The following is a 27489-nucleotide window of genomic DNA, read 5'->3' on the forward strand; positions in this document are numbered from 1 at the left end:
GACAAACAAGGTCATTTAGAAGGTCTTTTCATTGAGAACATCAGAGCTTTCAAAAGATGCAGGCAGCCTTTCCTGGATAATTGGGGTAAAAGAGAAATAAGGGGAAAAAAACCCCCATAAAGTACAAAAAAAGGGATCAAATGGAAATACTCAGAATTAAGAGTGAATAGATATAGTGAATGTTGATGTCAAATTTTAATGCTATATAAAACCAAAAGCAATGAGTAAGAAAGCAACATGATTTAAGAAATTGAAGAGTAGAAATCAGTTGATTGCAGGATTTAACAGGGGTAAAAAAGGATTAGTACAAACACTAGTCTAGAACTGGGGCTGGAGGTCCTGGGGGTTTTTTTCTTTGTCTCTCTGGAAATTGAAACCTTAGGCAAATCATTAAACCTTCATTAGACTTTGACCTGACAAATGGGAATGAGATTATAAAGCCTCTACCTTACCCTTGGAAGAATGATGTAAGAGTATATGTTTAACATAATTTACTTAAAAGACCGTATATTATACCCATTCAGTATCAATAGATACAATAAAAACAAGTTTAACACATGACTGAAGTGGAAAGCTAATGTATATATCAAGAGGTATATATATTCAGCACTTAGAATTTTAAAAGGAAACATTAGCTTTAGTAGAGTCTGTTGGCCATCAGGCATCATAGGAAATAATCCATAAGCTTTGCAGTCACAAAGGTCAGTTAAAATATTGGCTCCACCTTCGACTTAATCATGTAACTGGTTAATTTATTCAATCTCTTGGAGACTTAGTCTCCTCATCTTTTAAATGGGATAAAAACTATATACTGTTAATGTAAGGGTTAAATAAAACATGGGGGAAAAGATTTCCATATGTTAAACAGTAAATGTTACCTATTGTTATTATAATTACTTATATTCTTGATATATATTATATGTTCCCACAGAATACTAAGTAAATTACCCCCTAAAATTTTACTTTACATATGTGTAATTTGTCATGTTATCACACATAGCCAGAAAACAGGCTGGAATGATGTTAGGAGCCCTGTCCATACAATACAATCTAGTGATATAATTTGTTACTAATCCCATAAAGCAATGTAAAGGATCTGGGAAGAATCCATTTTTTTAAAAAGAAGTGAAAGTGTGAACATCTAAAGGGCAGATGGTCTTAAGATTACTTTAAGTTGGAGGGAGAAAAAATATCACACAATGGACCTTTGGATGGTGAATCATACCTCAACTAATTAAACGGCAAAAATTTCCTTCAAAATGCAGAACTCAGAGAAAAGAATTTCTTTGCCAACAACTCCCCTAGTATTCATATAAGTTTCTTCCTTGAATTAACTGACTTAACATGTGGTAATTGTTGTTCTTTAATATGATTTCATGAGATTCACTTTCTAATAATTATACAGCACTGTATTGTTTCTGGTAATAACATTTGTGTTACTACTTTATTACTATATAAAATAATGGGAAAACAAATTAGGCTAAATATTTTTGTGCTCAGAATAGAGCAAGGCAGATTTGTGAAGTTCATTAGAATTTTGTGAGAATAGCAAAATGTGCTAATAATTTTGGATATCTTGATATAAACAGGTCCTAATTCACAGAAAGTGTTTATAAATCAGTATTTCAGTAGGCATAGTTGTATACATGTCAATGATCAGTGTAAAGCCATTCTCTAGATAAATTACATGATTTACGTTACACCAACAAATTAAGATGTTCTCTTTACATAAAAAAGTCGAATGACTTTTGAATAGTCTTTCAGCTTACGTTTGGAGAGCAGTTTTATCTCAATGTGGATCAGGAAGTCACAGAAATTTCTGCTATAGAAGGAAATTTATAGGTCATATTTATTCCTTTTCTTCTTCATAGAATACATATTAGGGCAGTGTAGTGTATACATAGGCAGTGTGTGTGTATGTGTGTATATATATATATATATATATATATATATATATATTCATCCTTTGTCCCTGTAAAAATACATAATTACTTTATTCTAAATGGTATATTTGTTGTCAGGTTATCCAAGCAAAGTCTATTTTCACCTATAATGTAGTTGAACTATAGCTGAACTGTAGTTGAACACCTATAATGTAGTTGAACATTATTATCTACAGTCTTTTGCTTTTATTGAAACAAATCAGAGATTCATCACATTTTATTGCTGGAATTACATGCTCCAAGGTTCACATGTTCAGATGTTACAGGGGCTGGGAATAACAGTTGAGGGAAGCAGTCATGGTGGTGAATGGAGGACTCTCCTTTTTCTCAGAGGAGGTGGGGGGTGGGAGTCTCACCTGATTTATAGCCAATTGTGCCAGTCATGATGTGGGGAGGCACTGACTGATTTTTTTTTTTTAAAGATAAGCTAGAGATTTAAAGCTTTATTTGAAATCCCCTGTCTTGAAATGTATTCAGTTAATGCAAATAATTACAATAGCAATGCTGCCTAGCCCCGGTGGCGCAGTGGTTTAGCACCGCCTGCAACCCAGGGTGTGGTCCTAGAGACCCGGGATCGAGTCCCACATCAGGCTCCCTGCATGGAGCCTGCTTTTCCCTCTGCCTGTGTCTCTGCCTCTCTCTCTCTCTCTCTCTCTCTCTCTCTGAATAAATAAAATAAAAATATATCTAAAAAAATAGCAATGTTGCCTAGAACTAAACAGAACTCTTCTTCAGATCAAGTTTGGTCCAAGGCCTGACAATTTATAATCTAGGATCCAGGCCAACTGCCTAATTTTACAACTCAGAAAACAGACTCTAAGCCTCAGCAAGATGCTACAGACCCCCATATTTCAGTGTTTTTATTTTTTTATTTTATTTTTATTTTTTTAATTTTTATTTATTTATGATAGTCACACAGAGAGAGAGAGAGGCAGAGACACAGGAAGAAGGAGAGGCAGAGACACAGGCAGAGGGAGAAGCAGGCTCCATGCACCGGGAGCCTGACGTGGGATTTGATCCCGGGTCTCCAGGATCGCGCCCTGGGCCAAAGGCAGGCGCTAAACCGCTGCGCCACCCAGGGATCCCTATTTCAGTGTTTTTATATTACACTAAATACTTGAAGTGCATCTCTTAGAAATTCCCTTTCCATTTCCATATTCATATTCAACATATTCAACAACTCCTCTATGATAGAGGAGTTGGAGGTTGTTGGAGAACAGATATGAGATGGGCTGAGGTTATTGTTCAACCCTGCTCTCATCCAGCCAGTCTGCCTCATTTGGCTCTGCAGGAGGAGAGCCTAGCTCAGAGTATTAGAACTGTCCCAGAATGGCAGCCTAGATGTCACTCCCTGCTTCATTGTTCCTGATGGCAGCTTATTTTTCCCTTTTCATTGTTCCACACTGTTAAAGATACTATTAATCTTTTAGAGCCATTGCTTCATTTCATGGAAGTCTCCAAATGGGTGAATACAGCATAGAATCTGTGACATTTGGGTATACTTGCTGTTATTTTAACATTTATTCAAAAAATATCATCTAGTACCAAAAGGATGATCAATAATGAAAGAGACTGATGCTAATCATAGAGCTACACTGCCCTAATGGCCCTGGTTATATAACTGGCATTGAGGTTAGGTTTTAAAATATTTTTTAATAAGTGCTGAAAAATATTTATTTTTGAAAACTTCATTTAAGTAAAGTGTTTCTAAGGTGAACTGTTATGCGCCAAGCATGAAATTATTTACACATTTGTGCTTTTGATACAAATATATTTTCTAAATTAATTCACTGTAGGTTTAAGGACAAACCCAGATTATTTGTTCCACCTCTGTGAAAAAAGTTGATGGTATTTTGATAGGGATTGCATTGAATGTATAAATTGCTCTATTTGTATGGAACCAGAAAAGACCCCGAATAACCAAAGGAATGTTGAAAAAGAAAACCAAAACTGATAGCGTCACAATTCTGGACTTCAGGCTCTATTACAAAGCTGTAATCATCAAGACAGTACGGTACTGGCACAAAAACAGACATAAAGATCAGTGGAATAGAATAAGAGAATCCAGAAATGGACTCTCAAATCTATGGTCAATTAGTCTTCAACAGAGCGGAAAAGAATATCCAATGGAAAAAAGCCTCTTCAATAAATGGTGTTGGGAAAATTGTGGACAGCCACATGCAGACGAATGAAACTGAACCATTTTCTCATACCATACACAAAAATAGATTCAAAATGGAAGAAAGACCCAAATGTGAGACAGGAATCCATCATAATCTTAGAGGAGAACACAGGCAGCAAACTTTGTGGCCTTGGCTGCAGCAGCTTCTTGTTAGACATATCTCCAAAGACAAGAGAAACAAAGACAAAAATGAGCTACTGAGACTTCATCAATATAAAAAGCTGTTGCATAGCAAAGGAAAAATAGTCGACAAAACTAAAAGATAACTGAGTGGGAGAAGATATTTGCAAATGATGTGTCAGATAAAGAGCTAGTATCCAAAATCTATAAAGAATTCATCAAACTCAACACACAGGGAACAAATAATCCAATCAAGAAATGGGCAGAAGACATGAACAGACATTTCTCCAAAGGAGACATCCAAAATGGCCAACAAACATGAAAAAATGCTCCACATTACTCGGCATCAGGGAAATACAAATTAAAACCACAATGAGTTACCACTGCACACCAGTCAGAATGGCTAACATTAACAAGTCAGGACATGAGAGATATTGGAGAGGATGCAAAGGGGAGCCCTCTTATATTGCTGGTGGGAATGCAAGATGGAGTAGCCACTCTAGAAAACATTATGGAGGTTCCTCAAAAAGTTGAAAATAGAGCTTGCCTTCGACCCAGCAATTGCACTACTGTACCAGAAAGGTACAAATGTGGTGATCCGAATAGGCATCTGCACCCCAATAGCAGCAATGTCCAAAACAGCCAAACTATGGAAACAGCCCAGATGTCCATTGGCAGGTGAATGGGTAAAGAAGGTGTGGTATACACACACACACACACACACACACACACACACACACACAAATGGACTACTACTCAGCCATCAAAAAAATGAAATCTTGCCATTTGTAATGATGTAGGTGGAGCCAGAGGGTATTATGTAAAGCAAAATAAGTCAATTAGAAAAAGACAATTACCATATGTTTTCACTTATATATGGAACTTAAGAAACACAACAGAGAATCATAGGGGAAGAGAAGAAAAAATAAAACAAGATGAAATCAGAGAGTGAGACAAACCATAAGGACTCTTAATCATCAGAAACAAACTGAGGGTTGCTGGAGGGGAAAGAGGTGGGGGGACGGGATAACTGGGTGATGAACATTAAGGAGGTTATGTGATGTAATGAGCACTGGGATTATGTAAGACTGATAAATCACGGATTTTTACCTTTGAAACCAATAATACAGTATATGTTAATTACTTGAATCTAAATAAAAAGAAAAAACAAACACAGAAGTATGTAAAGAGAATTTATCTGATATTGATTAGGTGGATACACTGAAGGAATTATACAAGATTAAAAATGAATATGGAGTATTTCTGATGAATAGTAATACTTGGCTAGCAGATACATTTCTTTGGCCTCTAGCCCTGATAAAACTTCCTGGACATGTTGATTTTTCAGTTTTATTGGAAAAATAGTTTAGTTCTTGTGAGCATGTTTTGCATTTTGCAAAAGGACAGCATGTACATTTTGGTTAATTGCCTGGTTAGCTAGAAGAACACAGTTCATGATTTTACGCATAGTACCTTAGATGGGAAGAGTGGGGAGCATCAGGGAAATACAAATCAAAACCACAGTTAGTAAAAGTACTAACTTCTATTTAAAATTGTGTGAAAAGATCAAATTTCATGCTTTTTCAAACTACAGAGTTTTCAAGGTAAGACATAAAAGACAAAGATAAAAAAAATGTTTGTCTGATAATGTGAATTTCCTTTTAACTCAGGAGGTGCATGTTGAGGACCACTAGCAGCTAGTTTACTGAGGAGTCTGTATAGTAGAATGAAGGAGTAGCAGTTCATGGAAAGTAGTGGAATCTGCTCATTGGGGAGAGATAGGCAGTGGGGTGGAGGGATCAAAATGAGATGGGAAAGGGGCCACATGGCCCATGAGGGCTCCATGGCCTCAGGAATGCTATCGTCTTTAGCTGGTAACCACCTATTAAAGGCAATATTTGCCTGGGAATTGTAGTAATAAGCAAATATTAAGTATTAGGCTGCTGGGATCAAATTCAGGATACAGGAAAAAATACTGTGGGTATAGTACAGTAGAAGGAACGTCTTAGTATCTGAAGTCTACATGTGCATTTTCATCTGAGATACCATAGTTTCCATCTCCAGAAATTCAGTTTCAGTCTTTCTTATATATTCCATGTCTCTACCTCATGTGTTCAAACTTTCCTTTAGCTTCTTGAACACATTGGAACCCATAATAGCCACTTAATATCCTTCTGCATTAATTTTATCATCTGTATCATTATCAAGTCTGTTTCCATTAATTGATTTTTTTCTCTTTATAGATTGTACTTTCCTGCCTCTTTTATTTAATACCTGGTAATTTTTGAATGGATGTCAAATGCTATGGATTTTGCGCTCTTGGTTATAGGATGTTTTTGTGTTCTTAGGAAAATTCTCCAGCTTTGTTCTGGGAGGCAGTTAAGTTCCTTGCAAACAGTTCGATTCCCTCACATCTGCCTTTTATGCTTTGTTAGGTGGGACCAGAACAGCATTTAGTCTAGTGATGATTTTTTTTCTTCTTCTGGAAGCAAAAAAAAAAAATCCTTTTGAGTATAGTACCAGATGCCCCATGAATTACAAGGTTTTTTATTCAGGCTGGTGGGAACAGGAACTATTTTTTGGCTTTGGGTGTTCTCTGGGGATCGTCCCCTCTAATCCTTTTGGATGATTACTCATACACATGCACCGAAACACAAGGGGAATACTTTGCAGATTACTGGGCTCTTCCTTTGTAAAACTCTCTGGTACTCTGCCCTGTGAACTCTAGCTCCTTGCCTCTCTGGACTCCCAGCTTTATCTCCTCAACTCAGGGAGACCTGGGAGCTCCTTCTGGATTCTTCTTTGTGCCAAGGCTAGAAACTACCCCCAGGCAGTGAGCTGGGACAACCATAGGGTTCACTTCATTTGTTTTCCATTCCTCAGAGATTACTGCCCTTTATTGCCTGATGTATACTGTCTTGAAAACCATTGTTCCTCATATATTGTTTCATACAAATATAAATCATTGTTTCATATATCACACACACACATATATATGTAAACATACACACACACACGGAGAGAGAAAGAGACAGAGAGAGAGAGAGAGAGTTAATTGTTGTTTTAGGTGAGAAGGTAAATAAATCCCTGTTACTACATCTTGGCTGGACATAGAAGTCTCTGGGTTTGAGTTTTGACCCTACACCTTGTGTGCTATTTGATTTTGGAAGAATTACTCAGCCTCTTCCACTTCGTTGTTTATGAAATGGGGATAATAATACAATAATTAATTGATGGAATCATACAGGGGAGAACATGTTATAGTCCATGAGATTAGGCACAGGAGTATCCATACACTGAAAGTGAACTTTAAAAAAACAAAACAAAACACAGCACCTGAATGGGATGAACTTTCTCCCTAGCAGAAATCACCTGAACCTTTTTTTCTTGTCCAAAAAAGGGGCATTTGCCTTATATATTGCCCTTACTCTAAATAATGACCCTGCCATTTACCTGTGGACCTACTGGTAAAGGGGGCACAGGCCAAAAGGCAACTTGTCTCCTCCAAGAACCCATGGGGCAAAAAACAAGTTTACCTGAAACATTCTGTCAAAGCTATACCACCACAGGATTATAGTCCCATTAGCAGAGTCTGTGTAATTTGTGGTTAAAAAAATTGTTTTTTTTCTTTATTTCACCTTAATCAGTTTTACCAAATTCCTATGAAGCAAAATACATAATTATAAATTGAGAACATCTGCCTACAATTACAAATATATGGAATTCATTCAGTTTATGATCACTACTTTGACATTTTAAAAGAAAGTGATGTTTTTTAAAGAGAAGATATCTGTTTTCTGACATATTAAAATTCTAACTTAGTAATGTGAGAAAATACTAAAATTGTATGGCTTTTTTATTGCATGTTTATTTAGGCCAAACCAGTATGAGGCAGCTAGATTAATTACTTTTTTACTGTTAAGTACTGTACATAGTTAATTATTTCATCTAAGTCGTGTCTGAGCCAAACCTGTGAATTACTGTTCATGCAGGGCAATGATGATAATTTATGTACTCCCTCCATGCTACAGCTTAATATATTATTTTTGATTTGAAACTAGATGTTAAAAGTTGGCAAGAGGCTTTTAAAGACTACTCCGTGACATAAGTTCTAAAATTATGGATTTCAAAATTAAGGTTGACAACATGCTATAATAGGAAATTATTTAGATGATGGAATCATAATACATTTTGTCTGAAAAATATATTTTCCCATTTTCTACTCTGATCTATTGACTCTTAGGTTTCAGCTTGTGCTTTTTTATTCTGCTTGATTTTATGATGTGGATATTATTTTGGGACCATAAGCATGCACAAAACCTGATCTCACCTGCTGTCCAGGTATGGCTAATCAGATATTTAACTGTAGCTACAGGTGCCCAATGGCCACAAGTGCTTAGAGAGGTGCTCACAACCACCATGAACTCAAGATAACCAGATGACACTGAATCCCTTTTTAAAATGTAAGTTCATCTTTACAGAACTTGAGTAACAGGTTTCCAGTGTTACTTGTACATAGTCAAGTGAAAGGGAACTTAAAAAGTTTTATAAACTCAAAAATTAAATTTTAAGAGATGCCATTAAAAAATGAAGAAATCAGTAAAAACAAAAAGTCTTATTTAAAAAAATAAAGAGAGATGTTATAAGATCTCCTTGCTACTCCCAGCCTGGTCCTAGATGAGCCATATTAGTTAGCACCCTGGGGAGTTTACTAGTAAAGCAATCTCAGGTCCCATCTACACCTACTGAGCCAGAATCTGCATTTCAACAAGATTCTTCAGGTGATTTGTGGATTCACTTAAGTTTGAGAAACCTGGTCTAGTTAGACATTTAACAATCACTTAAGCTGTGATGGATCCAATGGATTGCCCATCCTGTAGACTGTGGAGAGCCCCAATCACTAAGCCCACTCCAGTGGAGTGAAGCTGCCCTTGGAGAGACTGGGGAACAGGACAGGTGAGCTTTGGCTGTGTGAGGGTCTCTTGCATTTTCTTGGGGAGCCCTTTTCTGGGAAATTTAGAAGAGTCCCAGTGAGGCAAAACTGTGTACCAAGGAACGGAAAGCTATTTCACGTAACACAGATATCTGTCAGGTTCATTCATATAATAAAAGAACTGGATGTTAATCTTTTGGATGAAAATTAACACAGATCCAGACTTCTTGCTGGGACTTTGGTGGGAGGGTCCTTGCTTATTTTAGGAGAATCAAGGAGCACTGAAAAGGAAGGCAAGTGCTTCACATTCCCATGAAGCACATGCTTACCTTTTGTGTGTGTGTGTGTGTGTGAAACGTGAATTTTGCAATGCGAGTAATTTTATCTAATAACTGTTTTGGGTTTTTTTTTCCTCCTTAAAATGCCTGCATTCCCCTCACAATTTCTTTTCCTTGCAGAGGCTTTCAAACTGTTCAACCACTAGAGGTCTGTATTACCTATTTAAAAAAAAAAAATCATACCCAACTGGCTGAGACTTTCAGTTCTTAATTTCAATATCATTTCTATTTTTTAAGATTTAAAATCTTTTTAAGACATAACACCTGGGAATAAAAAATCACCACACTTTAGGAAATGAAGGAGATAACCTGTTTCCCCTACTATTTCCACTAGACAGCTGAGCACAGCTTCATAGTCAAACTCAAAACTCAATGGCCAGTCACAAATCAGAGGAACAGAATTTATTTTCTGCAAAACAGTTGTTTCCCTGATTTATTTAAAGATGCCTATGTTTTTTTAACTTTAGATTTTAAAGCATTTATTTTTCTCTTTCAACAAAAGTTATTCTCAGTTTAAGACACCAATTTTACAACTTTTATGAGGGTTTTAAAATAAGATTTTCTTTAATTGGTCAACCAAGAATAAATTAAAAATTAATGTTCTTTCAGGCTTACTTTGTAAGACTCTGCTGTGATTGTATAAACTAACGAACGAGCCTGGGTTTGCATGGTAAAGCAGTGATTGAGGCGATGATTGTTAGTGGCACCTACTGCAGCCTGGGTCCCCCAAGTTTTCATTGTATTCCATGTTTGCCCAGGGATTTTTTTTACTAGAGTAGCGCATTTGGGTCTGCCCCCTGCCAGTAGCATTACAGGTTCTGAGCTTTCCAGAAATCTAAAAATGAGGTGTCCTGTTTATAGAATACCTGATTAATAATGGTAAAAACCTTTCCATAGGCTTATACAGCAAGGCTCCCTGAAACAGCACACTCATATATTCACATATTTAAATGGAACGGTTGAAAATATTACAGACATAAAAGCTGTAATTTACTGTGTATTGCACCAGGGGTTTGGGATTCTGATGCTAGATTTTCATAGATTCTAATTATGCCTGCATTTGGAGTAAGTGGCTACATTTGTTGCCAGGCAAGGTGTAATGCTAAGAGGCTCCCTTCTTTTAAAAAGCATTATTGCATAATGTTCCTGGCCTGTACTGCTTCCAGAAGCATAAGCAAGTCTAGTGTGGCTTTTCTCTCAGTCTGTCACTTTATTAAAACACAACAATTTGCAAGTGTTATTTAGCAGATCAGCTGGGTTCATTTCAAAGGCTAATATTTAACAGAGAGGGAAATAACCCATCCCTATCCTTTTAAAAAGTGTTTTCTCTGTATTCTCAGGCAAATTACCTAGTGTCTTCCATAGATCTCAAAGCTAGGATTCAAGGATAATTTTAGTAATATCTTACCCTGCTTGCCTACATAATCCAAATGATCAATTCTACAGCAGAAGGAAACTAATTCACAGTGCACTAATTGGTACTACAGGCCACATTATTTAAAGTTGTTATGTTTTTTTTTTCTTCATTTCCTGTTGCATTTTTGTGTCTGGCTGGTGGCATATGAATTAACAATTTTCTCACTGAAATGTGACAGAAAAATATCTGCTTTACTGTCTCTTCAACATTACTTTCAGAGCTCTGGACTCTCCTACTATTCAAAATGATGGTAGCTTAAACTTGCACCCAATAGCAGTATAAACAAATATTAACAAGGTGTTCACTTATATACATATATGTTAAAAAATGCTGATGGTGAAGCAGATAATTAAAAGCAACAGCAGGAAGATCTCAGGCTCTGGAGAATTTGATGGGTTATATCTGGAAAAGAAATGGTCAGAACCAGGGTGTTGGAGTCAGTCCCAAATTCCAATTCTGGTCCTGACACTGGTTAGCAAAGTGGGTCCCTTAGGCTCAGCATCCACACAAAATGAAGCCAATAAGAGAAACTAGCCTATAGGGTTGTTTGTTTGCTTTTTGGTAGATTAAGTAAGAAAATGCAGATGAAGTGATGGACTCAGTGCCTGACCCAGTAAGTGTCCAGTTAATGGATGTTATTTTCTCTGCTGCTTTGTGTCTATATTTATAAAATAGTAATACAATTCAATGGTAACAATCATAGTTACCTATTAAGTGTTGTGACAAGTTAAGATTATACGTATGTTGAAACAGTACCTGGCGTCGTTGCTTCTCGAACAGGTCTCCCAGAGTTTTCACCCATAAAACTAACTCACAGTTTGGGAGACTTTCAGGGATGATTCATTCCTGGATTTGAGATTTTTCGTTTTTAGTTTTTTGAGTGAGAAGATTTGCCATTTAGATGCTTTACATCTCACTTATTTTTTTTCTGATCTAGATGATGACTTAAATTTGTGAGTCTACCACATTAAGAAGATAAAATATTGCATTGAAATAGTAGGCAAGTAGAGACAAATTATTTTCGGGGAAGTTAAAAAACTGAAATTAGAATCTGTTCGACCTCAGGGAATGGAAAGAAAAAATGTGATCGTGCTTAAAATACTATTTTCAAACCTTTCATTACTCCAGCCCTAGCAATTGAGGAAAGTTTGTTTTCCCTAAAATGCTGTATAGTAAGTATCTCCTTTCAGGAGGGAAAACTGTGGGAGAGGGATTGGAAGGAAGCTGTGACTAACTAGCTTTTTATTAGGGACCGAATACTGATTAAATTACAGGCATTATTTTAACTCAACTTGTCTTCCCAATACTACTGGGAGTTAGAATTAGAATTGCTGTATTTTGCAATGAGCACTGAGGAGAACAAAGACCGGCTACTGACATACAACTAAAAAGGTTTTTCTCAGAGAAGGACTAGACTTGGCAGTTTGGCCTTTATGCAGCAATTTCCAAGGACACGTTGGAGTTACAAAAAGAGGTACATGCTTTCTGAAATCAGAGGCACTCACCTGGACAGAAGTCCACATCAGTTCAAACTGACTTTCATGTTTTTGTGTGAGAAAAGGAAAACCTCTCATTTAAAGTTATGTGTTGTATATTCTCAAAATGTCTAGTTCCTTGTCGGGCTGATTTTCTGGGATGTCATTGACATATGGGGTAATGGGAAACAAATTTCTGTATAGTTATCAATAAATAACTATTTGTACTATTAACTAGGCTTAGGACCTGGAATTATACCAGAAGAAGTTCTTTTGGGTCATATTTCAGTTTAGAGAGCCAGCCACACATTGGCAGTTAAGGACTGAACCCCTATGTCTGTCAACTCAGCACAACCCCATTTTCAGGAATCTCCCTATATCACGACCACTTTGGAAATCAAATCATCATATCCACTTCTGAGCACATACCCTAAAAACTCTCCACATGTGTGCAAGAAATGTACAAAAACATTTACTGTAGCATTGTTAGCCAGCCATTGAGTATTGCTTTTCTAGAATAAAGGAAGTTGCATTTTTTTTTTCTCATTCTGTTCATGATCACTTCTCATTTATTACTCTTAGGGAAGTCTCTAATGGAGGCCTGTAGGGCAGCTGGCCCATTTCGGGGGAAGCATGACATCACAGATGCTTGTCTCTTCCTTGGCCCCATCTGCTAGAAATAGTAACTAAGTCCTTTACCTATGCTGGTAGGAGAGGAGCTGTAGAAAATCAAATTAGCAGGAGAGAAACTATTAGTCTTCATTTTCTTGTTTCCAACCTGCAAATACAGATTGTTAAATACACTTGTTCCCCAATCCTCATTAGGAAATCTTGAAGAATAGCAGGACAGGAAAAAAGCATGGGGATTATGAGAAAACAACAGTACTAAAATATAATGCAAAGTCAGGACTGTTCCTTCTCTTCAGACTATCTTATATTTGTAGAGTTGGTTGAATTTGAAATTTTTCATTAAATAATTTCATTCCTAGTTGTATGTGGATGAATGCCACATTTACAATTCCAAATGTATCTTTTTATTTAGAATTTTCTTTTTGGGGATCCCTGGGTGGCTCAGCGGTTTGGCGCCTGCCTTTGGCCCAGGGTACGATCCTGGAGTTCTGGGATCGAGTCCCGCGTCGGGCTCCCGGCATGGAGCCTGCTTCTCCCTCTGCCTGTGTCTCTGCCTCTCTCTCTCTCTCTCTCTGTCTATCATAAATAAGTAAATAAATCTTTAAAAAAATAAAAAAAATAAAAAAATAATTTTCTTTTTGTTGGACTTGTAGATGAAATAATTGAAATGGGATAATCAATATATGAAATCATTTTACATATGGCGGTATCCCTGGGATGGTATCCCCTTGTTAAGTTCACTGGTGTTAAGTTCCTTGGTATATCTGTCTAAGGAGGCAAAGCTTTCACTAAAAATAATCCAATGGCAATGTCGTGTACCTGCAACTCTTTATTACTTGAGAAGTTTCACTTTCAGACCCAGAGACAAGGGATTAAGGCCAGTGATAGGCAAAGTGTTTTTAGAGTATACTGAAGGCCCCAAAGAAATCAGTTGGGTGTCCAGGAGGAACTGACATCAAACGTACGTTTTTAATATTTAGAGTTCAAATTATAGCCACAGAACCAACCATTGGGGATTGAATCATAGATCTGACTTCTTTTTGAAAAATTCAATTTTGGAAACATTTCACTACATTTTAAAGCAGTGTAAGTCTTTAAATCATTTAGGTTTAAAATACGTCTCTTCTAGCATCCATTCTTAATGCCCCCAGTTTCTTTTTTTTTTTTAATTTTTATTTATTTATGATAGTCACACACACACACACACACACACAGAGGCAGACACAGGCAGAGGGAGAAGCAGGCTCCATGCAGGGAGCCCGATGTGGGATTCGATCCCAGGTCTCCAGGATCGCACCCTGGGCCAAAGGCAGGCACTAAACCGCTGCACCACCCAGGGATCCCTAATGCCCCCAGTTTCTACCTATTAGTTCTGGTATCCTTCAGTAACTTGATCTCTCTTTTGTCATACATTCTTCTTTTTGTGGTTTCTAAGGATATTGGCCTATTTGCTGTGCCTTGAATTTGCTGGCTCAGTACCGCCTATGGTCTTTGCTTTTGCCTAGAGAAATCCTTCCCCAGATGTCCACAGAGTTTTTTCCTTCTTACGAAGGAGGCTTTCTGTAAACACCCTTTTATTTTTATTATTTTTTAAATAGATTTTATTTACTTATTCATGAGAGACATAGAGAGAGAGAGGCAGAGACACAGGCAGAAGGAGAAGCAGGCTCCACGCAGGGATCCCGGGTCTCCAGGATCACGCGCTGGGCTGAAGGTGGCCACCCTGGCTTCCTCTAAACACCCTTTTAAAACTGCACTGCCTCATCTCATTTCTATTTCCATTCTCCATGTCATGGAACATATTGTATCTTCTACTTGATGGTTTTTCTGTCTATACGCACTAGATTATAAGTTATATGCAGCCAGGGGTTTTTGTCTGCTGCTCATACTTTGTTTTCAGGACTGAGAATAGTGACTGGCATGTAGGTATCTGACAAAAATACTCATTAAATGAATTACAGCAGAATCTGTTGCAAACTACAACCCTTCATAGGAATAACTTGTATTTAATATAATTCTCATTCAGAAGGATTCTTACTGTCATGACATTTTATTTGATATTTTTATTTTAGAGTCTGAGGAAGAAACTTCAGAATTAACCAATACCCACTTAGTAATAAACTTCTAGATCACAATAGTTTTAAAACTGAAATATCATCAGGATTTGAGCAGTTAAATAAATATGTGAAACACCCTATGTAAAATGTAGGTAATGATGAGGTCTGTGATACATAGGGGAGTTTATATACTGCCCTATTATAAGGCATTTGGATTTGAAAAAGAAATTTAAAACATAGCACTGTCTGAAGAAAACGTGTCTACCTGTGGTTTCAAAGGCCCATTTCAGCACTCAGCATGTGGCTGACAGGACCATGAAGACATTTTGCAAATCACATTGTTTTTCTTTTTAACTATGTACTCAGGTCTGGATATGTGTCTGACTCCACGTCAGGACAGGAATACTCAACTGATCAAATCTAATTACATTTGCTTCCCAGCTAAATTGTATATCACCTTCCCCTCTTGTGAGAGATATGGCCCCTCTTGGGTCCTCAGCATCTGATTATTGCAAACCTAATTGATTTGCGACATTTCATTAATAAAGTTAACTAAAACTAATTATACATATTGAATAAAAGTTTCCTGTGAAATGAATTATTCTATTTAGCTTAAGGGTTCTTAATTGTTAGAATGAATTGCTGAGGAGGATTTCAGAATTACTTTCTCTTGGGATATATATATATATATATATATACACTCAACCAATATGGGTTGATGGATAGTGACACCATAGAAACTAAATGCAGAAAAAAATTGATTAAATATGAAAATTAAAGATGTCAAGCATCTTCCTAAGAAGATAAAAATCATAAAATAGGTTACATAGATCTCTTCATTTTAAGATATTAAATTAGGTCTGTTAAATCTGTCATATTAAGGTAGCTAAAATAGAAATTTTAATATATTGACATTTATTGTTTTATTCATAGTATGAATTTTCCTTTATTTAATTGGAACATATTCTATTTCTTACTCTTTAATTCAGATGGTATGTTCTACGTCATCCATCTAATTAAATCTAAATTCTAGCAGAAATCCAGGGGGAGCCTACTACTACTTCAATTGTCCCACCAAGCTGATGTGTTCTGGGCAAGAGTTCTCACAAATCAGGCCGTTTCCAAAGCTCCTTATTTGTTCCGTTGTGTATAAATAAACATGTTCTATATAAAACAAAGACTAGCATTTATTAGTGGCTTAGAGTTGAATAAAATATGGCTGACCTATTAGTATTACATATATCACTGTTGTCATTGGTGACTCAAATTTACATTGCTTTCACATTGTCAAAGCAGTTTGGACTTCTTGCTTTACACTGTTAAGGCAATTGTTTTCATCAGGCTCTGTACACCGACCATCCTAGAGGGACCAGAAGTAATGAAATACCTAATCTGTTCTTCCTCTTTGACTTGGGAACATCACTGAGGAGCCAAGTTTCAAGGTCTATGTTAAGAGACAGCCTTTACCCACTGCCTGGTTTTATCTACTGCAGCTCTGTTTGCTTTCTATGGTGACCTATGTTGTGTGTAGAAATATTTTGGCCTTGCCTGGATGAGAGGAGGAGGAAAGCTGCTCCTGACTGGATTTTGGACTCGCAGTATGACATTGTTTCTGTTGTCCCAGGGCTCCACAGCATTTGTTTAAGTTCTGGAAAGGTGCCCAAGACCTAGTTCCAGGTAATTGGTTACCTTCCACAAGGTCTGTGCTGTGTTATTACGTTTCTAAGCTATCCTACACCTTTCTGGAATTTAAAAAATGATTCCGATACATCTAAGTCTTCCTAAAAGTCTTAAAAGGAACGACTAGTTGGGATCCCTGGGTAGCTCAATGGTTTAGTGCCTGCCTTCGGCCCAAGGACATGATCCTGGAGACCCGGGATCGAGTCCCACATCAGGCTCCCTGCATGGAGCCTGCTTCTCCCTCTGCCTCTGCCTCTCTCTCTCTCTCTCTCTCTCTGTCTCATGAATAAATAAAATATTTTTAAAAAAGGAATGACTAGTTGAACGGGAAGGATGACAATATTTTTAGTACTAGTCAAAAGTTCTCCCTGCCAGCAAAACAGTCTCCACATTTTGATGCTAATTCTCTGAGCTCTTTTAATTATTAAAAATATTAACAGTAACCTAAATTTGAGTCTCCTATACAGTCAGTTATGAGCTAAGCATATCTAGCTCTATTTTCAAGCCTAGGAACAGTGTTTCTATAGATATACTGTGGATAATGGCTTAATTGAAGGTAAACTTGTTACTCTAAAAAGAAAGTTATAATATATATGTTAGTATTATACTATAATATTAGTATTATTAGTAATTATATATATAAAAAAATTGAAAGAACAACCACTCAAATGAGTACCCTTTACTTTGCTTTTTTTCCATTGGTAAGATTCAAGGATTTATACTTGATAATTCTAAACTGGGTACAAACTTCTATTATATATGCTTTTATCGAAAAATAACGCTATTACATGTGTAAGGGGAATATAGGCTAGATATGTATATGCTTTTCTCATAGTTAGTTATATAGCTGTTTCAAACCCTTGATGCTTCAATGACTCAAAGACAAGACTCATATGTATATGCTTTTCTCATAGTTAGTTATATAGCTGTTTCAAACCCTTGATGCTTCAATGACTTGTTTTTAATTTTTTGCCTGTGTAACACACAACCATTAGTCCAGGAACCAAATGGATTTGAACTACTAGGTATAAGTGACTAGAAAGTAATGGAGACTGACATTTTAATAATGGGATCATATTAGTAGAAAAATGATGACTAAGAACTTTAAGAATATACTATATAACAGGTAGTGATTACATTAATTAAAAATTGAAAAACTACTGTTCTCTGTGATACATATAATTTGGAAACAAAACCAGAGACTTCTAGCACCTTGTACATTTCTATAAAAACAGAAAAAAAAAAGAAATAAGTCATCTAATACTTATTTTGCTTGGCTCTCCAATTTCTGAAAAAACATTAAGTCATCTGTACTTACGTCAATACAACTGAGACCTATCTATCACTGCAGAAAAAAAAAAAAACCTCACGGAATATAAAGAATAAAAAAAAATGTAGGTTTTTAGAAATGACCTATATCTTTTCTAGTTTTGTTTACTTGGAGATAAACAAAACACTGCCCTTTCAGGTTCTGAGTATAACACCTAGCTTCATGACTCCATAGGGATTCATGCCTAGTAGAGGGCTAGACCATAGGGGGACTAAGAGGTGCCTTGTCTCCAAGATGTCAGTGGATTGGAGATGTCAGTGATGCAGGTAAAAAAAAACCCAACAGCTATATATTAGTTCAATATAATTGCATGTACCTCTTCTCACGATTTTTAAGAAAACGAGAACCTCTAACTTTAGAAGAGACATAAGATACTTAATTCCATGTATTTTTAATATGCAAATAAATAGGAAAAAGACAAAAGCACTGTGAGAACTATATACTAGATATCCTACAACTGAAAAAAATTGGAATTTAAAAAATACTTTAACATTTCCAAATAAGTTTAAAAGAGCAAAAAAAATTCCTTCCAAATAACAATGGAATTCCACTACAATTATTAGTAAGTTACTAATAGCAATAGTATCATAGAACTTTCTATGGTGATAGAAATGTTGTAAAGCTTTGCTGTCCAGCAGTGTAGCCACTAATTACATGTATCTATTGGAATACTTGAAATGTGGCTAGTATAACTGAGGAACTGAATTTTTAATTTCATTTAGAGTTAATTTATATTTACATTTGAATAGCCACACATGGCACATGACTACCACACCAGACAGTGCAAGGCTACAGATTTTAAGCCACTGAATATAGTCTTTATTTATTCTTCTAAATGTCCTGGTTTTCCTCATTTGTCATAAATAGATTCCACCTTAAATTCCTCTGGTCCTATAAAACAAGCTCTGAAATGCTGTTTACACATTACTGGTTTAAATCAATAAGAGATCAGAGTTCTTTAGTTGTTAAGTTGGTAAAATGGACTCTCTAATGTTCAGAAGGTCTGAACACACCTTTTGTATTTCAGTAAGTGCCCATGGTTTGGGATGGGGCCTTGGAGATTATTTTACAAGAGACCAAAAGCAAAGTTGCTAGTTAGTAGCAGAATTGGTATAGCATCAGTTCTTTACCAACCAAAAAATAACTTCTTCGAATTAAGCGTGTTTTGCGTATTCATCTGCAACTTAATGGTTTGAAAAGGCTTAAGATTTTATAGTATTCTTTTTTTCAGTTTTGTTATTTGTAAGCAAAACATACTATTTTGAAAGTCTTGCTACAAATGTGTGAATGTTAGAAATTGAGGGCTTCTAAAACAAGGAAGAGAGGATGTTCATAAAATTATTTCCATCAGGAACCTCCCTGGATTACTGCCTTGCTTCTTCTATTATAAGGGTGATGGGGTATTATGGACAAAGAGTTCCTTCTGTTCAGTTCTCTTAGGATGTAAAATAAAGCTTCCTATTGAGAACATATATTTCAATGTACTTTTTCTAGGGCTGGATTTTTGCTGAAAACATGTACAGCCCAGCTTTCTGAGCTTAACGACACCTCAAAAAAACAAGAACACCCCCCAACCTAAAGATTTCCAGTAACAAAACTCTGTAGAATGTTACTGTTTTTTGTCTCCAAGATTAAAGCAATCTTAAACGGTTTCCTAACACCACCATGGAGTGCCTTACAGCAACTATTTCCCATTTGCCAATGACTCAAAGAATAAAGTCACCTCTAACATTTGTCTACCCAGTTACCACCTATCCTATCTTTCTTTTGCTTTGATAAAATATAATCACAAAATATTCAGAAGGGGACAAGCTACTCTTTTTATTCTCCCTGGAGGGACCAGGGAGTGTCTCCCTTGTTAATTCAGGAGGTTAAGGGCTTGTTCCTTGAGCTGAGTTTTTGTCAGGATCAAAAAAAAAAAAAAAACCTTTTGATCTGGAAAACCCAGGAATTTTATGAAAAATATCAGGCAGGGCCATGTGATAGGAAATGGATGGACAGAGAAGTCCCTGATTACCAAACTGCCCTTTCAGGTTCTGAGTATAACACCTAGCTTCATGACTCCATAGGGATTCATGCCTAGTAGAGGACTAGACCATAGGGGGACTAAAATTGACCATGTCTCCAATTCCACATAGCCTTTTTACCTGTATCTTACTGTAGCAAGAGAAACTTTTATAAGAATGAGACTCAGAGACATCTGTATTTTCTGAAGGTGAACAGGTCAAGTTTCAAGGTTTATGGTCTTTGGACACATGTTTCTGGAAGTGATTGCTTCATAGAGCTCAAATCCCCCATTGGGTGGCTGAGGAGAGGACAGTCATTTCCTCCCTGGTTCTCTTAAAGCCCTAGTTTGAAGAACAATCCACCCATGGAAATCCTTGCCAAGGGGTTACAAATCTCTCACATGGTTTATATCAATACAGGAATATCATGATAATTCTAACATTGTTGACATTTAAAGTTACATAAGTAAATATGTTCTTAAGGTGCATATAAGGGATAAGACTGGATTACATTCTTTTCTGCTTCCTGTTTCTGTCACTAAAGAATAGTGTGTATATGGCTTCTTGTGCTACCTCCACTGTTGACACATTAGAGAAAAACCACTGACAGATACAGTGCTATAGGTGTAAGACATTTTACCTGGATGCAGAACTTGTGGGATGGCTTTTGCGTCTTATTCAGATGAGAACTCAGACATTTTCGACCAATTTATCATATATTAAATCTGGAAAGAAAAAGATTAATGTGATTCACTAAATAAGGTCAGATTTTCATTTTTAATTGACAAAGTAACTATTAACACTATATCTTAAATGTATTTTTAAAGGGAATGAAATCATCTGGTCCCTATCAAGGATATATTTGTCCTTATGTAGAGTTAGGCTGTGCTAAGTGGCAGTCTGTCATGGAATTTCATCCTCTTCCTGGTTATAGTCAGCATCTTTCCCCATTCCCTTGTAGATACGCACTAGAGGAGAAAAAACAATGTTTTCGGGTAAAATAGTGCAATGTTATTTAAGATACTTCTGTAGACGTAACTACTAATATAAGAAATAAAATAGATTAGATACTTGTGAATCTACAGTTAAACTTTGATAAATGATTCTTTTTAATACAAACCTATATAAGTGTTATTGCACCAGAATTGAAAAAAATCTTTTTTTTTTTTTAAAGATTTTATTGGGAAAAAGAAAAGATTTTATTGGGCAGCCTAGGTGGCTCAGCAGTTTAGAGCTGCCTTCAGCACAGGGCGTGATCCTGGAGACCCAGGATCGAGTCCCACATCAGGCTCCTTGAGTGAAGGAGCTTGCTTCTTTTCTCTCTGCCTGTGTTTCTGCCTCTCTCTCTCCCTCCCTCCCTCTCTCTGTGTGTGTCTCTCATGAATAAATAAAGAAAATCTTAAAAAAAAGGAATTTATTTATTTATTTATTTATTTATGACACACAGAGAGAGGCAGAGAGACAGAAAGAAGGAGAAGCAGGCTCCTTGCAAGGACCTCAGTGCAGGACTTGATCCCCGGATCGGGATCACACCCTGAGCAGAAGGTAAATAGATGCTTAACCACCCAGGCATCCTGAAAAAAAAATCTTTTTAAAAGATCTTTTTTTCTGTATTTCTGTTTTTATTTTTCATTGTAGTGATACATGCTTGCGATATCAATGTCAAGCTATAAAAGAGTATAAAAATAAAAGTACATGTCTCCTAGCTTTCTGTAATGGTCTTTCAGATCCACTTCCTAGAGGTACTTACTACTAACAGTTTCATATGTATCCTTTTACGACTTTTAAAAAGGATACACATGCATACAAATGTATATATCCACATTTTTTTCATTTTACACATCATACTATTCTGTTCTTTGCTTTTTTTGGTTAAATTTAATATGGTTAGAGCTATTTATACTGTATCCATATATCTGCCTCATTTATTTTGATGACTATATAGTATTCCTTTTTTTAAGGTTTTATTTATTTATTTATTTATGAGAGACACACAGAGAGAGGCAAAGACATAGGCAGAGGGAGAAGCAGGCTCCCTGCGGGGACCCCGATGCAGGACTTGATTTCAGAACCCTGGATCATAGTCTGAGCCAAAGGCAGACCTCTACCACTGAGCTACTCAGGTGCTCCACTAGACAGGATTTCATTCATTGCACTGACACATGATAATTTATTCAACTAGCCCCCTGTTAATGGGCTTTATGGTTTTATTTTTTCAGTTTCCCTTTTGGGCTGCTTAAGAATAGGCCTCAATGATCCTGTTTTTACATAGGCATTTCTAAACTATGTATCAGAAAAGTTTCAAAATGATTGTTGAAGTAAACTGTATAATCCACATTTTTGAGAGATACTTGAAAAATGTCCTCTATATAGGTTATACCAATTTATGATCCTAAAAATCTAGCTTATATCAAATCTCAAAATTTTTTTCAGTCTGATAAATGAAAAGTATATATTTGTCTTGATTTGCATTTCTTTAATTATGAATGAGGGTGAGCTTTTTTGTTGTTGTTTTCTTATTTTTTGTAGTTATTCTACTAGTTTGCCTAGTAATGACCCTTTGCTCATTTTTCAACTGAGTTGTTCACTGTTTCTCATTTTAAAGAGCTCATGTTATATTAAGGAAACTGGCATTTACAATATAGAATATGGCAAATAGCTTTCCCAAGTTCCTGTTTATCTTCTGACTTTGTTTATGGGTCTTTTTCCTTTATGATCATTTTGATTTTTTTATGTAGCCACATTAACCGATGTTTTTCATTATGGATTTGGGGGACATTTTTAAGAAAGAAATTTTGTAAAACTGAAGAGATTCAAGATGGCTATAGGTATAGTATAGGTTACTTTTTAAAACACAACGTATACCGACTTTACTATAACATTGTTATATGGAATGTTTTTGGCATTAGAAAAATCTCTTTTTATCCCAGTATTTCAGTGGTTTTGTTGTTATAGAAAAAGAAATTTCCCACAAGATTATTTCTCTTAGAAAAATACCACCATGGTATAAAACCTTGCAAACTCCTATAAAGCACTACTGTACCTTAGGGGGAAAAAACAAAAACAAAAACAGAGAAAAGGTTAGATTTGCCAGTATCATTCTCTACAGAGTGAGTAGCAGTTGTCTAAAGATCTGAAATCTAGAGTTAGTTGGAAGGAAAGTAATAGAAATTCTGAGACAAACTGAAAGTAAGGATTAAAAAAGTAATAGCGATTTTGAAAGCGCATACCAAAAAAGGGGGAAAGAAAAAAGTAACTTTTGATCTTAGCCTTGATCTTAATAACTCTCCAAAGCTTTTAAGATTGTTATATATTTTTCCTAGTCTTATCTGTTCTACAAAGATGCAGCTATTTAAAAAATATATCAGTGACTTTAATCACAAATCAGTACTAATATAACTATTTTCATTAGAACACCAATGACCCAAGTAAGGCCAAATGGCAACCTGACAAGAATCTATCAAACACACACACACACACACACACACACACACACTGGATCACAGTCATGATTTATGTTTTAGGTATTGCTCTACTCACTTATGATTATCTTTCCTTGCCATTAAATATTATTAACTATGTAAAAATGACTATATAATGTCCCATCATATGGTTTAATCTAATAGGAACTCAAAGAAATAGATTTGTGTTTCTCTCAAAAATTTATTCTATTAAACTAGAAGATTAAATGCCAGAACATACTCAAGAAATCATTACGTAGGGATCACATCAGATTCTTTTCCATTCCTGATAAAGTGGCAGCAATTAACTGTGTGAAGGTGAAGGGCTGGGATCCATCATGGTACAATGTGTTTCATGTGAAGTGACATCATTTGAACAGAAAGATTACTAAAGCTGGGTTAATGGAACATTCCTGTTCTAGTGGCATACTACACAGATTTAGAAGCATGTAGAATGCATTTGAATTGGATAATAAAAGGAGTTTGGGTCAAAAGTGATGATAAAAGTACAAATGTATGAAGTTTACCAGAAGAAATGCCTTGTTTTTCAATTTATTTCAGAAAAAAAACAGATGTAGATTCTTGTGCAGCCAGAGTCACAAATATTTGGGCTCAGTGAGACCGTCAGGACTGTAAAGGATCATAAGAGAATCACTGGCATTTTATCATTTATTAGCTCTAGGAAACTGCTGCTATGTGCAGTATATCTCCTGGGCACTACCGCCCTGCCAGGCCCCTACAACTTGGCATTATGGCAGCCCTGGGTTGACTGTGTCCTAAGCTGTAAGTTATAAATTAGATACTGTACTCTTAAGTGCTGCCCTAACTTCCAGATCTAAGCAGCTGGTGAAGTTCCATCTCCCAAGGATGTCCCTTTATCACTGGGAAAATTGTAGCTGCTAAGTCCTGTTGACACACCTCTCCTCTCAAACATCATCACAGGGAACCCAGACTCACCTCAGTCTTTTGACCAACATCAATGAGCCCTTGTCAGAACAACAGGCTTTTGGCCAGATCCAACTGACAGCTCTCAGAGAATCTACATGCACTAGAAGAAATTGTTCAGAGGTTCAGTCATTTGGAGAATCACTGGCTTTAAAATAAGCCACCATTTGCTTGCAGACTGGTTAGTAACTATGTTCATCTAGTTTTGTGAACCATGCTTGTAGATAAATGTTTATATTAAAGCTGAAAAGAGTGGTATATAATTTGAGTTGGAAGGTTGAATAGTTTATATAGGTAGGGAATTACTTAAAAGAAAAATTTTTCTTTATAGAATCAGAACACCAAAAGGTAAAAAGAGTAAATTTTAGTAAGTTATGAGAAAAAAAATAGAGATATAAAACCTTAAGTTTTAAATAATGAGCTGTCATAGTTTTAGTATTTATTTTCCAACTAAAGAAGGAATTTCTAGAATTCTTCATTATTGCACTTAAAGGTAAGGTGGCAGGCAAATGCAACAACTGAAATGGAATAGATCACGTTTTTTCTATGAGAGAAACAGAACTTGATTTCAAATTATAATATACAATAAATTCTCAAATAAAAAGCAGGCAGCCTAATGTAGAGCAGACGGTGTGGGGTGTCAGCTAAAGAGCACAGGAATCAAAATTCCTGTTTATATCTTAACTCTATCATTTACCACATTGGCGTGAGTTATTAATCTCATTATGTCTCAGTATCCCTTACTTCTCCCATTATTACTCAGTATCCTAATCTATAAAATGAGGATAAAGCAGTGCCTATTTCATAGGGAAGTTGTGAGGCTTAAATAAAAACAATATTGAAGGCTGAACATTGTGTCTGATATATTGTCTGTGCTCAATAAATGTTAGCGTTAGGTAAAAATGCTAGTCTATTAAAAAGCCAATAAAATAACCTCTAGGTAATCATTCTGAACAAGGCCTAGGTGCTGTACACTTGGACTCCTCTAACTTCATTGTGCATCTGAATCACTTGAGGATTTTGTTAAAATGAAAATTCTTATCCAGTGGGTCTGGGTGGAGTTAGAAAGTCTGCATTTCTAACAAGCTTCTACATGATGCCCACGATGCTGGTCTTTGCCTCGACACTTGAGGTAATTGTGGATGGCTGCTCCCAATTTACAACACAGCGATTCTCAGTAGGGGAAATGGGAATAAGGAAAGTATAGACAATATATACAGATTTAGCATGCCTCCCAGGTGATTGTAATATGCTTGCCTTACCTTTTCCCTAATACTTAAAGAACTATTGATTTGCTATTTCAACTTTTATTCTGTTTCTCCTTTTCTTACTCTTTCCTCCACTTTCCCCTTGTCTTTACAGCTTTAGACTAAAAAACAGTACTAATAGTTCCCCCAGTTAGTAAAACATCAATTTCAAGTCATTTTATTGTGTGCAATAGGATTCTATACCCAAATGAGGTTAGAAAAATGGTTTCTCTTTAGTGTATCTCTTCTAAAATATAGGTATCTGAAAAATGTATTTTTGATTTTAATTTTCATGGAAAAAAACATTTTCCATGGTTTTAGCTGAAAACAACTAACAAGCAAGAAAGTGATTTGTGGAACATTTAGTAATAGAATACAAGGATGCATTAGATGTGGCACATATAGTATCAAAGGAGGTATACTCCCATAAGGAAGGGAAAGTTGGGGTGGTTATTATGGAATCAAACAATGTGACCACATTAGACATTCCACTTGGTCTGAAAAATAGGACAGAAGGAGGCTTGGTTTAAAATGGCTTCCCACTCCAGTGGCACTGAGATGATTGGAGAGACTCATATCCAAATATGTATTCAGCTTGACCAACATCTCTCTAGGGCAAAGACCATTTTTATACTTTAGTGTGTCCTTAAGGAGCTAATATCACTCAAACACATAGTATTCCTTTGTAAGTATCTTCTATTATTGCTGATACATTTCATACATGTAATTCTTTGTTTTCCAAGGTGGATAGAGCAAACTTGATTAATATTAATTGGTAAATATCTAAAGACAAGTACACAATCATGTATGTATTCTTCAGTATTCTTACTCTGAAGTTAATCGTTCAAAGTACTTAAATCCACTGATCTAAATAAGTTTTAACATCATTTGGTGAAGAATAAAGCAGCTTATACGCGTATAAAATGAATAAGAAATCACGTAAGACTTGACCCAAATTCTATGATTTTAAATTTTAGGGACATTTAGACTTAGGACTTAGAATATGAAGGCACAATGTGATTAGGAAAAACAAAGCATATCCATTTCTTCACCCATTTTATAAACTATTAAATTTTAAAAAATTAATTAAATGTGAGCCTAGCAACCCAATTTAAAATATTCTTAGATATAGGAAGGAAAGTATAATAATCACTGCAAATCTAGACATTTATTTCTATTTAAGACGTTCGGATGATGCATCTACTTAGGAGCCAGACAAATACGACAAAAACTCTTCTAAACTGGTCTGTAAGAATAATGTAAAATATAGTGGTCATACAATATTTATAGCATATAGTGACCTATGTTAGTAAAATATTTGAAAGATGATTTTAACATTCAAGGGAATTTTTTTCCTTGTGACCATCTGCTACAGAGAATCAAAACTCAGATAGCAAAACTTTCAATGTTAATGCACCTACTATTAAAATTCACTTGTCATTTCTATGACAGTTCTAGATATATACTTTATTTTCTATTTCAAATTGTCAAATGTGTCATTAAAATGACCACTGAATAATAAAACATTTGGCAAATGTATAGTTCATGTATAGCTTTTTAGTTTGTGTGTGTGTGTGTGTGTGTGTGTGTGTGTGTGTGTGGTGTTTGCTGTGATTTATTTTGCATGTATTTAAGAGCTTTAAAATGATAATGGTCATCATATGCCAAATCAGTTGAATATTACCTTAAGTCCCTATAGACCTCCTTGATTTAAGATATATTTTA

General features: G+C 35.8%; 1 protein-coding gene and 1 long non-coding RNA gene across 4 annotated transcripts in view; one reads left to right on the forward strand and one right to left on the reverse strand.

Annotated features, from left to right (window-relative positions):
* The window catches only part of LOC144293744 (uncharacterized), a 147595-nt gene that overhangs the window by 102682 nt on the left and 17424 nt on the right, over positions 1-27489 (forward strand). The gene's annotated exons all lie outside the window — the stretch shown is intronic.
* AGTR1 (angiotensin II receptor type 1) overlaps positions 1-27489 on the reverse strand; it is a 49336-nt gene that overhangs the window by 18947 nt on the left and 2900 nt on the right. Inside the window, exons 2-3 of one of the 3 annotated variants that reach the window (XM_077864763.1) lie at positions 24530-24620; positions 20752-20836 (exon numbers count right to left, since the gene is read on the reverse strand). The exons of 1 other annotated variant lie outside the window; for it this stretch is intronic. The gene's annotated coding sequence lies outside the window, so the exon portion shown is untranslated. The remainder of the gene's footprint in view (positions 1-20751; positions 20837-24529; positions 24621-27489) is intronic. One more of the 3 variants, XM_077864762.1, reaches the window with a different exon arrangement.

The sequence above is a fragment of the Canis aureus genome, chromosome 22 (assembly GCF_053574225.1).
Source record: "Canis aureus isolate CA01 chromosome 22, VMU_Caureus_v.1.0, whole genome shotgun sequence".
Classification (NCBI taxonomy): Eukaryota; Metazoa; Chordata; class Mammalia; order Carnivora; family Canidae; genus Canis; species Canis aureus.